The sequence below is a fragment of the Anabrus simplex genome, chromosome 7, assembly GCF_040414725.1.
Source record: "Anabrus simplex isolate iqAnaSimp1 chromosome 7, ASM4041472v1, whole genome shotgun sequence".
NCBI lineage: Eukaryota > Metazoa > Arthropoda > Insecta > Orthoptera > Tettigoniidae > Anabrus > Anabrus simplex.
In genome coordinates, this window is record NC_090271.1 from 248,745,846 (window position 1) to 248,761,935 (window position 16,090).

At 42.4% G+C, this 16,090-nt stretch overlaps 1 protein-coding gene and 2 non-coding genes across 3 annotated transcripts in view; 1 reads left to right on the top strand and 2 right to left on the bottom strand.

Annotated features, from left to right (window-relative positions):
* The window catches only part of LOC136877093 (uncharacterized), a 901,324-nt gene that overhangs the window by 27,377 nt on the left and 857,857 nt on the right, over positions 1 to 16,090 (top strand). The window lies entirely within an intron of this gene.
* Positions 10,024 to 10,096, bottom strand: TRNAR-CCU (transfer RNA arginine (anticodon CCU)). The gene has a single exon. It is a non-coding gene; the product is annotated as a tRNA-Arg (tRNA).
* TRNAR-CCU (transfer RNA arginine (anticodon CCU)) lies at positions 14,251 to 14,323 on the bottom strand. Its single transcript has one exon. It is a non-coding gene; the product is annotated as a tRNA-Arg (tRNA).

Genomic DNA, 16,090 nt, shown 5'->3' on the forward strand with positions numbered 1-16,090 from the left:
TTTCTCACAGCCTACTCAAGGCAACATTACATCAAAAACTTAAATTCTCTGGCCCCTCAAGACACGATTTACAATGGAAATAGTTTTACACAGGGGTATCTACTGGGCCATCGTGGAAATGGAGAAGAATGGTTTAACTTAGTGGCCCGAACACAAAATGAATGGAGGCGATTACTTGCACTCCCAAATGAAGAATAAAACTTAACAGGGCTCTCGGCCCAGTGATACAGGGGCTAATCCCAAGCTACTGAGGTGACGCGAAAGACGGTTAATTTAATGCATTACAGAAAAGAAGAAAACAGTTATAAAATCGTAGTCACCTCGAACCAAGTTGAAGGGGAACTCGAGAGGGTAAAGCACTCTTTATCCCCGATTTACAGTTAAATACTTTATGAAATTTTACATTAGCCGCACGAAAATTTACATTTTAGTAAAGGTTTGTTACATAGTTAAAAATTCGGACCTTCCCCTCGGATAAGTCTGCGGAGGTAGCTACAGAAAATAGAATTTAGGTGGTCATTACCTGTCTGATGTACTGCCTGTCGAAGAAAGAGGCTCCCCACCTCCTGTCTTAATATACACACTCAGAAAAATGACGATCAAGAGACAAGGAAACTTGAAAAGCCGCAACTTACATACCCTCAGGGAAGGTTCGAGAGGATTCTGGACTAATCCGGACACACCCTCTCAATTGTATTGGCAGAACCCAAAAGTTACACTCAAAACCGAACAATAAGCCTGTGATAAGCTGAAAATTAATTACAGAAAAAATTTCATTGGCCAGATTCAAAACTGGCGGAAAGATAAAGAAGTGTTGCAAACCTAGAATTACATAAAAAAAGAAATGAAAGTTGAGATAACCCATAAACACCAAATTTCTTTCAATAACAACTCCCTTTACCTTGCACCAGAGTGCATGACCATAGTTTTTTGGTAGTGACATCTGTGGAAAAATGTCCAAACTTCCTGATATAACCAAACACACAGCAAATAAGTCCAGTCAGTTTAGGCAACTTTAGAATAACACAATTACTCAACACTTCAGTAGTGACATCTTCGGATGAAAGTCTCAACTTCCTGAAGTAGCAATTTCACATTTTGGTCAATGGAGGAGTTCATTAAGGCGCTTATTTTGAATGTGCGGGGTTGAGGTGTACTTCCCGGTACAGGCTTCCCCCTCTCAAAAGTCCTTCCTTGAGGTGACGCAGAAGAAATTTGAGAGAAGAGGAAAACAAAATTTTCCTGTTGAATTTTTTGTAAGTCTTTTCCGAAAGTTGATTGTTAGAAAAATGTGTAAGTCAGGTTTAAAGTGTCCTTGTGGTCGTAGAAGTTAAATACTTGCTGATATGCTTGACAGCAAGACCTGCCGCCGCTGCCGAAACCCAGGTGAGGTCGCCCGGATCCCCCTAGTACCTTCAGATACACCTCTCCCGCTACTATGAGAGGGGTAGTCGTGGTGATGGTCGCCGCAGATTAGATGTGCATGTGCAGTCCCCAGATGTGTTGGCGGTAGGGTTACCGCACTTCAGACCATGCCGGGAAGATGGACTCCGGAGCGCCGTTCAGGAGGAGGCCTCACTAGAGTAGAGTGGGCCCTTACCCCACTCCGGTATCGCTCGCCAGATGTGGATATACGGCCGCCGACCACTGAGGGGGTGCTGAGATGTGTTGCAGGAGTTTTTGAGAGTACGATCTTTAATTGTGAGACAGAGGGGCGGGCGGCATAGATGATGAGTTTCGTGTCGAAAGTGCGTGGATGCAGGAGACAAGGGTCTTGGTAATGGTCACCAGGGAAATGACAGCAAGAAAAACAGACGGGAAGATCGTATATATCAGGTCATATACAATTTTTTTTATCAAAACGGGACAGAAGGCCCCTAGTCAGTTAACATGATTTTAAAATAATTTATTCAAAGAAACATAACCTTCGACTCCTGCCAAATTTTAATGGCTAAAGTAAACACCAATGAAATTACACAGGTTTCACCTGAAAGGGGTGAACTCTAAGATCCTCTCTGTGGCTGGATTACTGACCAATAAGGTAACTGCTGTTAGAAAATCAAGAATGAAACACGGCCCATGGAATCTGGGGGTAAGCTGGCCCGCAGGAACGAAATTTCTTAGCATGACTTGGTCTCCGACTTTTAAAAAGGTGGGCCTCCGTCCACGATCATATCTTTCCCTATCTTCTCATGGGAAACCTTAAGATTGCGTTTATCTTTCTTCCATAGATCTGTAATATTATCGGGATCTATTGTCTCTGGTAAGATATCATTAAGAGACCAAAGATTAGAGAGCGGCGTGTTAGGAACAAATTTCAACATGAGAGAAGCTGGAGTAAACTTATGGGACTCATGAACCGCCGAATTTAAAGCAAAAGCCAACCAATGCAGGGACGTATCCCACCTGGAATGATCTTCATGATAAAACGCTTTTTTTTTTTTTTTTGCTATTTGCTTTACGTCGCACCGACATAGATACGTCTTATGGCGATGATGGGATAGGAAGGGCCTATGAAGTGGAAGGAAGCGGCCGTAGCCTTAATTAAGGAACTTCTCCGGCATTTGCCTGGTGTGAAAATGGGAAACCACGGAAAACCATCTTCAGGGCTGCCGACAGTGGGGCTCGAACCCACTGTATCCCGATTCCTGGATACTGGCCGCACTTAAGCGACTGCAGCTATCGAGCTCGGTATGATGAAACGTAATTAGAGCAGATCTAATATTACGATTGACCCGCTCAGCAGAGATGGTTGAGGATAATAAGCCGAAGTAGTTGCATGTGATATAGACAGGTCAAAACAGAATTTACGTTATAAGTTGGATGTGAATGCCTTAGCATTATCGGAAATTATATTGTACCGTACCTAGGGGTAATAACCCTCTAGGACGATGCCTTCGTTCCTGTATAAACATCTGATTAACTCAGGTTTGGGCAGAGAAGTGGGTTGGTTGTCGAAAGGCAAGTCTAAATGTCGAAGTTTATCACTTAATTATAAGTATATGACAGAAAATATGCAGGTTTAACTCGAATGAGAAACAATAATATGGGGTAGGATGAGTTTATTCATAAAATAACCCCGAATCATATTAACACAAATGAAATTCAAATAATAAAAAATTAGAAAATTCTCACAGAGATAAAATTGAAAAGAAAAGCACAACCAAAACGTTAATTACTCAAATAATTAAATGCAAGATAATGGAAGTCCAAACACAATATTAAACACTTGTGAACTTTAAAATGATTTCGCATGATTGTCCAGTGTTCATGTTCATATTTGTATACATTTTTTTTGCTATTGGCTTACGTCGCACCGACATAGATATGTCTTATGGCGACGATGGGACAGGAAAGGGCTGCGAGTGGGAAGGAAGCGGCCTGTGTGAAAATGGGAAACCACGGAAAACCATCTTCAGGGCTGCCGACAGTGGGGCTCGAACCCACTATCTCCCGAATATTGGATACTGGCCGCACTTAAGCGACTGCAGCTATCGAGCTCGGTTATTTGTATACATATACGTATTTGATTCGTATGGAGTAGCAGGATCTTAAGTATCACAAGGATACGGTTTTAAATTCCGGTGAGTTGCCGCAAAAATTAACATTAAGCGAAAGTTAAGACGCAATGGGACATGATATGAACTATGAAAAATACTAGTGGCATTTCCCTACGCTATATTTACAATGATCACAATATAAGCAAAGTATCTCAAATATCTACATCGGATTAGGAAAGGGAAACTTATATACCACACTGACTCGACGTGAAACGCGGTTCACCAAAGAATCGAGTGAGAACTAGATTCACTCAGCACTCGGGCTGTTCCCCGTTAAACAACAAGACAACCTATCAAAACAACATGAAATTGCACAGAACACCATCCTGTAAGAGAAAACAAATATTATACTTTATTAAACAAATGAAAAGCAATGGGCAACATTGCATTCCTCTGCTGCCTTTGCGCACTGGAAAGTACTTTCATCTGCCACATATTTCCTGCTGAGCTGTGGGCTGAAAAGAATGCTTGATGATGTCAAACAAAGTATTATCTCAATTAGGCATGGCCGCGCCCAATCGCCCGATGCACAACGCTTTTAATCAAGAGTTGCAATGCGAAATACTTTATGATCTCGATGCTTTAAGAGAATCAGTTCGAATAAATCTTCCGCTGTTGAACAACAAAAGTATGTATTTGATACTCTAATGAAAGTTGTAAATGATGGAAATGGAGGGATTTACTTCTTGTTCGCTCCCTGGGGTACAGGAAAAACTTTCTTAATTTCATTGATTTTAGCAACTTGCTTCATCAGGCATTGCAGCTACATTGTTGGAAGGCCGCCGAACAGCCCATTCAGGGCTAAAATTGCCGTTGAATATGCAAAGCAACGAATCTCCGACCTGCAATATATCGAAGAACTCTGCAATGGCAAAGGTTTTGCAGCAATGTAAATTGATAGTGTGGGATGAATGGACCATGACCAAGGTCTTTGGAGGCATTACATCGAACCATGCAAGATCTGCGGAACAATCAAAACCGACTTGGTGGAGCGATGATTTTGTTAGCAGGAGATTTTCGTCAAACATTGCCAGTGATTCCACGGTCAACGCCAGCTGATGTACTTAATGTGTGTTTAAAGTCATCAGTTTTGTGGAAACACGTCAAGATAATAAATTTAATCCAGAATATGAGTGTCGAGTTGAAAAATGATCCATATGGAAATATATTTTCAAAACAACTAATTGATATTCATCATCATCATCATCATCATAACTGGCGCGACAGCCCTTTGTGGGCCTTGGCCTTCTGAAGAAGTTTTCCCCATTCTTTCCTGTTAAGTGCAGTGCTCCTCCATTCTTGATTCCAATTATCTTTACATCCTCTCTCACACCTTCTTCCCACCTTAACTTTGGTCTGCCAACTTTCCTGGTTCCTTCTGGCACTGCATTAAATATCTTCTTTATCATTCTGCCATTAGCACGCAGCGCATGTCCTGCCCACTCCAACATTCTGATCATTATACAGTTAACAATATCTGGTTCGTAATATAAATTATAAAATTCATGATTATACCTTCTTCTCCAGACACCATTTTCTTCCACTGGCCCAAAAATTTGCCTCAAAATTCTTCTTTCAAATATACCGAGCTGTCTTTCATCAGATTTTGATAGTGTCCAGGTCTCAGCACCATATGTTAATACAGGCTTTACTAAAACTTTATACATCAGGACTTTAGTTTTCCTGAACAGCAGCTTAGACTTCAGATGTTTTCTGAGGCTATGATAGCACTTGTTAGCAGACAGTATACGTTTTTGGATTTCAGAACTAACATTGTTCTTGGAATTTACTTCTGATCCAAGGTAGGTAAAGCTACGCACAACATCAGACTTATACGAGCCAATTTCTATGAATGTAGACCCACTAGGGTAGTCTTTCTTGATTACGGGCATGTACTTAGTTTTTCCTTCATTAATCTGTAAATTCATCTTTCTTGTTGCTTTTTCGAGGCTTGTGAAAGCTTCATTCAATGCTCTTGGTGTTCTTGCGATTAAATCAATATCATCTGCATATGCCAAAATTTGAACTGATTTATATAAAATGGTTCCCCTTGTGTTGATACTTGCACCTCTAACAACTTTCTCCAAAGCTATAATGAACAAAAGGCGTGATAATGAATCTCCTTGCCTAACTCCGTTCTTGGTCGTTACAGCACTTGATAACATATTCTGGATCTTAATTTGATTCCGAGTATTTTCCATGGTAACTTTCACAAGGGCGATCAATTTCTTAGGAATCTCAAACTCTTCCATTGCTACATAGAGATTACTTGTATCAATGCTGTCATAGGCTGATCTGAAGTCAATGAAGGGATGGTGTGTATCAATTTCAAATTCTTTACATTTTTCAAGTATCTGGCGAACTGTGAAGATGTGATCAATAGTAGATCTTCCTTGGCGATATACGCATCGATATTCACCAACTACATTTTCCATGTAAGGCACCAATCTGTTAAAGGGAATATTGGAAAATATTTTATAAGCAATGGATAATAAGCAGATACCTCTACAGTTAGAACACATCATGATATCACCTTTCTTATGTATCGGGCAAATGATACCTACGTTCCATTCATCAGGGATTGTTTCAGCTACCCATATCTTGGCCGCTAGTTCGTGAAAGTGTTTAACAAATTCTTTTCCAGCATTTTTTACAAGCTCTTATTGTATTAAATCCATTCCCGGGGCTTTGTTATTCTTTAACTTCTTAATGCCAAGCTCAACTTCCTCAATAGTAGGTATCGGTACTTCTATGTCTGACTTTCTTGTATTTACAGGAGCTAAGGTTACTTGGTTATCAGCTGGACTTTCATTCAATATTTCATCAAAATATTGGGCCCGTCTTTCTAGTATTGCTTCCTCACTGCCTTCCTCACTGCCCAGTATTATACCATTTTTATCACTACACAAACTTGTTCTAGGCTGAAAATCCTTACGACTTTTATTTAACTTCTGATAGAAAGCTCCCACATAATTCATCCCTTTCAACCGTTCCATTTCTTCTAATTCTTTCCTCTCGTACTGTCTCTTTTTCTTCTTCTGTAATCTCTTTTCTTCTCTTCTGGAAGTTCTATACTCTTCCACTGCTTTCCGGGCGTGGTTCTTCTGTTGCATTCTCTTGTATGCTTCATTTTTTAAGGTTGTTGCTTGTGCACACTTTTCACCAAACCAATCGTTGTGCCAGACTTTCTCTTCCCTTCCTAAAACTTCATTTGCAGTTTTTAATAGTGCATCTTTAAGATTCTCCAGATTTCATCAATACTCTCATTATTAGGTAAATTAAGCAAGCTAGCATATCTGAGAGCAGTTTCAGGCTCCTTCAGCCGAGCTCTGTTGAACTATCTTGCATTGGATCCATGTACCTTTCTTGCATTAGATATTCGGCTTCTAATAGCTGCTACCACAAGGTAGTGGTCAGAGTCAATATTGGCCCCCCTATAACTTCTAACATCCATCAAGTTAGAGAAGTGGCTTGCATCTATTAGGAGGTGGTCAACTTGGTTAAAAGTACTTCCATCTGGAGACTTCCATGTCATTTTATGTATGTCCTTGTGATTAAAAGTTATATTTCCCACTACCATATTTCTCGAGGATTCAAAATGTATAGGCCTGATTCCATTATCATTAGAAATATCATGCAAGCTATATTTTCCAATACAAGGTCTGTATTCGTCTTCCTTTCCTATCTTTGCATTCAAATCCCCGAAGATTATTTTACAGTCTGCTCTTGGGCACTCATTATAAATTTCATCCAATTCATCGTAAAATGAATCTTTATCTTTGTCGCTCTTCTCTTCAGTTGGAGCATGTGCACAGATAAGACTGTAATTGAAGAACTTCCCTCTAATTCTAAGTCTGCCCAATATATGCGATTTTTCCCGAAAATCCATATGATGTTTTATTTGCTTATTGACAATAAAACCAGTACCAAACATGTGATCCTTCATGTGGCAGTTATAGAATACCATGTGATTTTTTTCTCTGTATCACTCATTCACCAATCCATCTCACTTCTTTAATAGCAGTAATATCTAGTCGATACTCATCCAGCTGATCGAGCAACTTTCTTAGGTTTACAGCTTGGTAAAGAGTTAAAACATTCCACGAACCAATTCTCAAGTCCTTTATACGTTTGCGAGGTCGTCGCAAAAAGGTCAGGCCGGCTATTTCTTCTTCAGATTTCGTAACGAGTTTTTTTTTACAGATTGGGTTGTCAGCGCAACGCTAACCCCAAGCAATCCTGGAGGGTCGATGTTTTCTTTCGGGGTTGTCTCCCTTAGCTGGTGGGTCCCCATTTTGAAGCGTCGGGAACTCGCTTTTTCGCCCTTACATGACTTGCCCAGGGGCCACGGCTTGGACATGCATGTATCGGACTTGATAGGAATAAATGGCATTTCCTGTGCTTTATTAGCACACTTCCACCAGCAATAATTGAACCCACAGGACCACACACTACCCCTTCGGTCCCCAACTAATTGACATTGGTAATGGCAAATTCCCTTCAGACGTTCTGACTGGCTGCATTACTTTTCCTGACAATTTTTGTCAGTTTACTGAATCCAAAATCGAACTCATTCGAGAGGTGTTCCCAAACATTGCTCAAAATTACAGAGATCATATTTGATTGAGCGAAGGAGCTATATTGGTTGCCAAAAGTATGGATGTAAATGAATTAAATTACAAAATTCAAAATGAAATTGCCGGTGAATTGAGGACATACAAATCAGCTGATTCCGCTACTAACCAAGATGATGTCGTCAGCTATCCACACGAATTTTTGAACTCGCTGTGTTTGCCAGAATTGCCACCTCACATTCTTCAATTAAAGGTCGGATCAGTGGTCATAATGTTGCGAAATATCAACCAACCGCGTGTTTGTAATGGCACACGGCTAGCGGTGAAAACATTACTGAACAACGTGATCGAAGCAACCATTCTAACGGGAAGTATAAAGGAGAAGACGTTTTGATACCACGCATCCCTATGATTCCGACTGACATACCATTTGAATTTAAACGACTGCAGTTTCCAGTGCCGGTCGCTTTCGCTATGGCCATAAATACATCCCAGGGCCATTCATTGAGTGTTTGCAGCATCAATCTTGAAAACTCATGTTTCTCGCATGGACAATTGTATGTTTCCTGTTCCCGTGTTGGAAAACCATCAACTTTGTTTGTTTACGCACCACGTAATCAAACAAAAAGAATGTCGTGTACCTTAAAGCTTTACAATGAAAAATATGTTCATAGTGTTGATTGGAACCAGTGTTTTCTATGATAGTTCTTTTCTACGAAGAAAGAGGAGTAAGTTTTGCCACATTATCTTCACGCCATAAACTTATCAAATTACTTGATTTGCAACGGGGGATAATTATGGCTCTGTGAGGGATTTGAAGACCCGCAGAACAGTTCGCATCTACGTGACAGACAATCAGGGTTATTTCTGGGGGTAGTGATATGCTGTGACCTATTTGAGCATTTCCTTATTCACAATCAAGATATTAATATTGCAGGTAATGTAAACACGTTTTTTCCAGTAGTTTGTTAATAACTGTTGGTAGCAGTAGAAAATTAACTCATTTGATGTTGATGATGTTGTCACTTGCATTATTCTGATTTTTGCTTGCAGTACAGACTGAAACTGAGTTCGTTCCATTGTCATGTACTTTTGACAGAACGACGTCTGCCGGGTCAGCTAGTTCACAATAAAAACATGTTAACACCAGTCCACAGAATACTAAAACCCAATGAGTAAAGGAGCAAACATTGCCAACCTTAACATCCACAAATATCTCGACACCCTTCGTATATTGCAGTGTGTGACAATATTTCAGTACACAAATGGTACACATGTGATCGTCAGTAGCAAAGCTTAGGACGAAATTGATTGAAATTGATTTAAATCCGTCCGCGGTTCGAATTCTGGCTAACACATGAGGGATTTTGGAAATTGAAAGTCTCGTCCTCGGAGTTCGGATTCCATATAAAACGGGAGATCCTGTGTCTATTACAGTATCAACAGTCATGTTAAACTACTGGGCTTAAGTCCGACTCGTTGGCTGAACGGCCAGCGTACTGGCCTTCGGTTCAGAGGGTTCCGGGTCGGATCTTTTAACCTTAATTGGTTAATTCCTATGGCACGGGGGCTGGGTGTGTGTGTGTGTTGTCTTCATCATAATTTCATCCTCATCACGACGCGCAGGTCGCCTACGGGAGTTAAATAGAAAGACCTTCACCTGGCGAGCCGAACCCGTCCTGGGATATCCCGGCACTAAACGCCATACGACATTACATTACTGGGCTTAAAAAGTATTAGTACCGAGTGAGCGAGCTGACGCCACGGCTAGGGTGGCGAAACTGTGAACTTGCATTATAGAGAAGGTGGGTTCGAATGCCCTATCTTGAAAATGGTTTCCGAGTTTTACAATTTTCGTATCATTAATGTCTAGAGAGTAAAAATTGTACTACCCCTGGTGGGACTCGAACCCACAACCCCCGGTTTAGGAGACCGATGTCTTATCCATTAGGCCACAGGAGCTACGAACTGTAATCCTCTCTGGTATTTAGAAAGGACACTTGATGTAGTAGTCGAGATTAAAAAGTTCAACGCTCCGTAATTCACTGTTTTACAGCGGTGCCGCAGTGTCAAAAATGCTGTCCTAGTCATCTCGTCCTTTGTGCAAACAATTAACAAAATGTAATATCGGTGATGTGAGTCCGACTCTGGCTGAATGATCAGCGTACTGGGCTTCGGTTCAGAGAGATTCGATTGCCGATCTGGCTGAAGATTTTAACTGCATACGGATGGCGTTCAGTTCTTCTCTTTCGGGAGTTGGATGTTGGTGTTCGTCATAACACACTTCTGTTTGTACACCCTCAACACACAACAATACAAAACACTACAGAAACACGCAGTAGTGATTACATCCCTCCACATAGGGAGGGCACTGGACTACAGAACTAGTCCAAATTCATGTCAGTTTCCAACTCTAATAAATTGCGGAGAATTCCAGAAATATTAATGTTAATGTTTCAGCGTGCAACCAACTAAAGAGTGCCCCGCAAAAACCAGAAAAAAAAATTCGGTTCATTTATTATGACTGTACCTTTGTTACACTTCACCATATTCAATTGAAATGTTCAAAATGATTTTCATGGAGTGCTGCACAACGACGTAGATGTTGCAACCAACTTGCAGTGGCAATCGGGATAGATTCAAGCGGAATATTGTTCCAAGCTTCTGTCGACACAATAACTAATCAATGTAATTCCTTCTTGTTCTTTATCCTACCTTCCAGGGTCGGTTTTTCCCTCGAACTCAGCGTGGGACCCCACCTCTACCTCCTCAAGTGCAGTGTCCTGGAGCTCCAGACTCTGGGTCGGGGGATACAACTGGGGAGGATGATCAGTACCTTGCCCAGATGGCCCAACCTGCTATGCTGAACAGGGGCCTTGCGGGGGTATGGGAGGATTGGAGGAGATAAACAAGGAAGAGGGAAGGAAGTGGCGGTGGCCTTAAGTTAGGTACCATCCCGGCATTAGCCTGGAGGAGAAGTGGGAAACCACTGAAAACCACTTCGAGGATGGCTGAGGTGGGAATCGAACCCACCTGTACTCTGATGACCTCCGGAGGCTGAGTGCACTCCTTTCTAGCCCTCGTACCACTTTGCAAATTTCGTGGCAGAGCCACACTTCACCATATTCAATTGAAATGTTCAAATAATTTTTATGGGGTGCTGCACAAGGACGTAGATGTTGCAATCAACTTGCAGTGGCATTCGGGATAGATCCAAGCGGAATATTGTTCCAAGCTTCTGTCGACACAATAACTAATCAATGTAATTCCTTCTTGTTCTTCTTAATCTGTTTACCCTCAGGGTCGGTTTTTCCCTCGGACTCAGCGAGGGATCCCACCTCTACAGCCTCGAGGGCAGTGTCGTGGAGCTTCAGACTCTGGGTCGGGGATACAACTGGGGAGGATGACCAGTACACCGCCCAGGCGGCCTCACCTGCTATGTTGAATAGTGGACTTGGGGGGATGGGAAGATTGGAGGGGATAGACAAGGAAGAGGTAAGGAAGCGGCCGTGGCCTTAAGTTATGTACCATCCCGGTATTTGCCTGGAGGAGAATTGGGAAACCACTGAAAACCACTTCCAGGACGCTGAGGTGGGAATCGAACCAACCTCTACTCAGTTGACCTCCCGAGGCTAAGTGAACTCCGTTCCAGCCCTCGTACCACTTTTTAAATTCCGTGGCAGAGCCGGGAATCGAGCCCGGGCCTCCGGGCGTGGTACTAATGACTTCACTACAGAGGCGGACGTATGTCATTCCTCTCCTCGGAAAAGAACACTGTGTAACAGTAGACGTCAAATGCTAAAATCAATTACAATACGTTTTGTATGCCCTTCGTTTCAATAAAGTGAAAGTGGATAGGGAAAATGTGTTGCCACCGACCGTTAGGTCCTACGTCCCATGACAGCTGGTTGGTAAGTTGGTTGGTTAGGCCTTTTGTTGAATGTCAGTTTGAAAGACGAGCAGACGTCGTTGCCGACAATCATAGGCCCTTAATTTCCAGTGTTTCAGGAAAGTTTGGTGCGGCAATGTTATGGAGTTATTGAAATACGGTGGTGGTGATATGTGGGTATATCGAAATACCGGCGGGGTTTATAGAGAGATAGGACTATTCGAGAGTACAGAAGTGCACCTGCCACCATTAACACTGGCACTCGTATGAGGGCTACGAAGATGCGGTGAAGTTTAGGGCATGTTACCACGTCCATTCATCTCGGACTGCTACTGTGTTTATATCGAGGAATCTTTGAGTAATTGTTGCATATCTACACAACATGATTTGCTGTTTGATTTTTCCTTTCTTCTGTACATTGGTAGAACTCCTTGCCCAGCCTTGTCGCCTTCAATAAACTGCAACTGTGTTTTACCATACCAGTAGACCGCACCGTAGAGTTTGGTTGACGTCTGTTGCTAATCATTTTCCACGAGCAAAAATTTTTCTGACCGCCGAAGGACCGGGTTCGATTCCCGGCTTCGCCCATGAAATTTGAAAAGTGGTACGAAGGCTGGAACGGAGTCCACTTAGCCACTTAGCCACTGTCCACTGAGTAGAGGTGGGTTCAATTCCCACCTCAACCATCCTCCAAGTGGTTTTCCGTAGTTTCCCACTTCTCCTCCAGGCAAATGCTTCCTTTCCTCTTCCTTGTCTATCCCTTCCAATTTTTCCATCCACACTCCCCCCCCCCCCAAGGCCACTGTTCAGCATAGCATGTGAGGCCGCCTGGGCGATATACTGGTTCTTCTCCCCAGTTCAATCCCCCGACCCAAGTCTCACCCTCTCGAGCACTGCCCTTGAGGCGGTAGAGGTGGGATTTCTCGCTGTTTCCGAGGGGAAAACCAACCCTGGAGGCTAAATGGATTAAGAAGATGAAGAAGAATATAATTTATAGCTTCATTATGTTAACAATCTCCACTCAGTCTTATTCATTGTTAAGGTACAGAGAGAAGAAATGAAAGATCCTTTGTGCGACTGGAACCCACAATCCTCACGGGCTACACAGTTCGCACTCGTGACCAGATCAGGCTATGGGAAAAGTGCCGGAAGAGGGAGACAATGAAGACGAATACAATACACAAATATCCTAATGTTTATTACGAGACTACATGACAACTCGGAACACACGCCTTAGTCTCCTTACTTCCAAGTCTTCCTCGCCCAAAGTTTGCACAATTTTCGTAACACTAATCTTTAGCGGGAAATTATCCATAAAAAGTCGTGCATTTCCTTCCAATCTTTTTCAGTTTTCCAATGAAGTAAACCTGGTGATGGTCCCAGACAATGGAACCATACTCTAGTTGAGGTCTTACTAGTGTCTTATGCATCCTCTTCTTTCTACCTCACTACAACCTATAAATACCCCCATAACTATATGAAGAGATTTGTAACCTTTTTCAACACTTCGTTAATGTGTTTTACGGCCCGGTGCCCGTCCTGACGTCAACCGATGTGGAGGGATATTTTCACTATTGTGTGTTTCTGTGGTGGTTTTTAGTAAGTTGTGTTGTGCGTACGAGACGGAGGAAACAACTAGCAATTACATTCTTCGACCCAGCCGGGAAGTGAACTGTGGACACTATGAACCAAACACCTGGTAGCTGAATATGTAGCCAAAGAGCTGGACTACTTTTTACATTGCAGTACTGTATGTGAGAGTACTTCAGTACACAAATGGTACACATGTGATCGTCAGTGGAAAAGCTTAAGACGAAAGTACAAACATGAAATGGATGTACGGTGCGACGTAAAGCAACTAGCAAAAACAAGGAAAAAAAAGGGATTTAAATCTGAATTTGTGAATGTCTTAGGTTATGGACGACCGTGGCTCGAATTCTGGCTAACACATGTGGGATTTTGGAAATTGATGTCTCGTCCTTGGGGTTGGAATTCCACGTAAAACGGTAGATCCTGTGTCTATTACAATATTAACAGTCATATCAAACTACTTTGCTAGAAACCGTATTAGTACCGAGCGCGTGAGTTGGCGTCGGGCCTAGGGTCGGGTAACTGTGAACTTTTATTGGGGAGATGGTGGGTTCGAATACCCTATCTGCGGCCTTGTTAGTGGTTTTCCGAGGTTTACAATTTTCGCATCATTAATGTCCAGAGAGTAAAATGTAACTACCCCTGGTGGGACTCGAACCCACAATCCCCGGTTTAGGAGACCGATGCCTTATCCATTAGGCCACAGGGGCCATAGGCGTTGATGGTCTCTGGCATACAGAAGTGGCACTTGTTGCGCATGACGTTGTATTGGAGATTGAAATGTCAACTCTCCGTGATTCACTGTTTTTTTTTTTTTGTCCATGTCAATTTACGACTGTAATAAACAGCGAAGAAGGCAAGAAAAATAATGATGGTTCAATGTACAACCAATTTAACGGTTCCCCACAAAAACCAAGATATTTCTTTCCTTTTTTCAATTTGGTTTACGTCGTATCGACACAGATAGGTCTTACGGCGACGATGGGGTAGAAAAGGCCTAGGATTCGGGAGGAAGCTTCCATGGGCTTAATTGAGGTACAGCCTAGTGTGAATACTCAGTTTGGGAAACCACGAAAAGCTATCTTCAGGGATGCCAACAGTGGGGTTCGAACCAACTATCTCCCAGATACAAGCTCACAGCTGTGCTGCCCAAACCACACGGCCATCTCGCCCGGTAGGAATATTGTTTCAGTTCATTTATTATGAATGTACCTTTGTTACACTTCATCATATTCAACTGAACTATTCGAAATGGTTTCCACGGGCTGATGCACGACGACGTGGATATTATAACCAGCTTGCAGCGGCATTGGGGATAGTTTCGAGCGGAATATTGTTCAGAGCTTCTGTCATCACAATTTTTAAACAGTCAATGTCTGCGATTCCTCTCATCTGAACTTGAACTTTGTGTAACAATAGGCCTCAGATGCTAAAATTCATTACGTTAAAATCTGTACATTTTGAAGGCCTGTCGTTTCAATAAAGTGAAAATGGATAGGAAAAAGGTGGGGCCGCCGACCATTAGGTCCTATGTCCCATGACAGCTGGTGGGTAAATTGCTTCCTTAGGCCTTTCTTTGGACTGACGATTTGAAATACGCGCAGACGTCGTTGCGACAATTATAGGCCCTTACTGTAGTTTCCCGTGTTTCAGAAAAGGTTATTGAGACAATTTATTTGAGTTACTGAAATATGGTTGTGGCGAAGTGTGTATGTGTCAATAAACTGGCGGGGTTTATAGGGAGATAGGACTTATTACAGCGCACAGAAAGGCACGCTTATGAGGGCTACGAAGAGTGGGATATGGTGATGTTTTGGCCATGCGTGAAGTGGCCCCGGCTGTACAGGCCTTTGCTCCGTCCTGTTGCCACGTTCATTCATCGCGGTCAGCTGCTCTGTTTAAGTCGAGGCACATTTGAGTGCATATTTCTTCTCTATACACAATCTGGTTTAGTGTTTATTTAATTTATTCTTTCTTCTGTACCTTGGTAGAACTTCTTGCGCAGCCACGTCACCTTCAATAAACTGCAAATGTGTTTTGCCATGCCAGTAGACCACACTGTAGCACATAACTGACATCTATTGCTAATCAATTTCCACCAGCAGCAATATTTGTTCTACACTAAACAGCATGATAGATGCTATCATTTTTCCGGTTGAATGGTACATGAACACAGAAACTCGCTTCATCCGAAAGCCATATTTGTTTCCACTTATCGCGTCTTTAGAAACGTTGTATTTTTTTTTTTGCTATTTGTTTTACGTCGCACTGACACAGATAGGTCGTTGGCGACGATGGGATACGAAAGGGCTAGGAAGTGGAAGGAAGCGGTTTTGGCCTTAATTAAGGTCCAGCTCCGGCATTTGCCTGGTGTGAAAATGGGAAACCACGGAAAACCATCTTCAGGGCTGCCGGCAGTGGGGCTCGAACCCACTATCTCCCGATTACTGGATATTGGCCGCACTTAAGCGACTGCA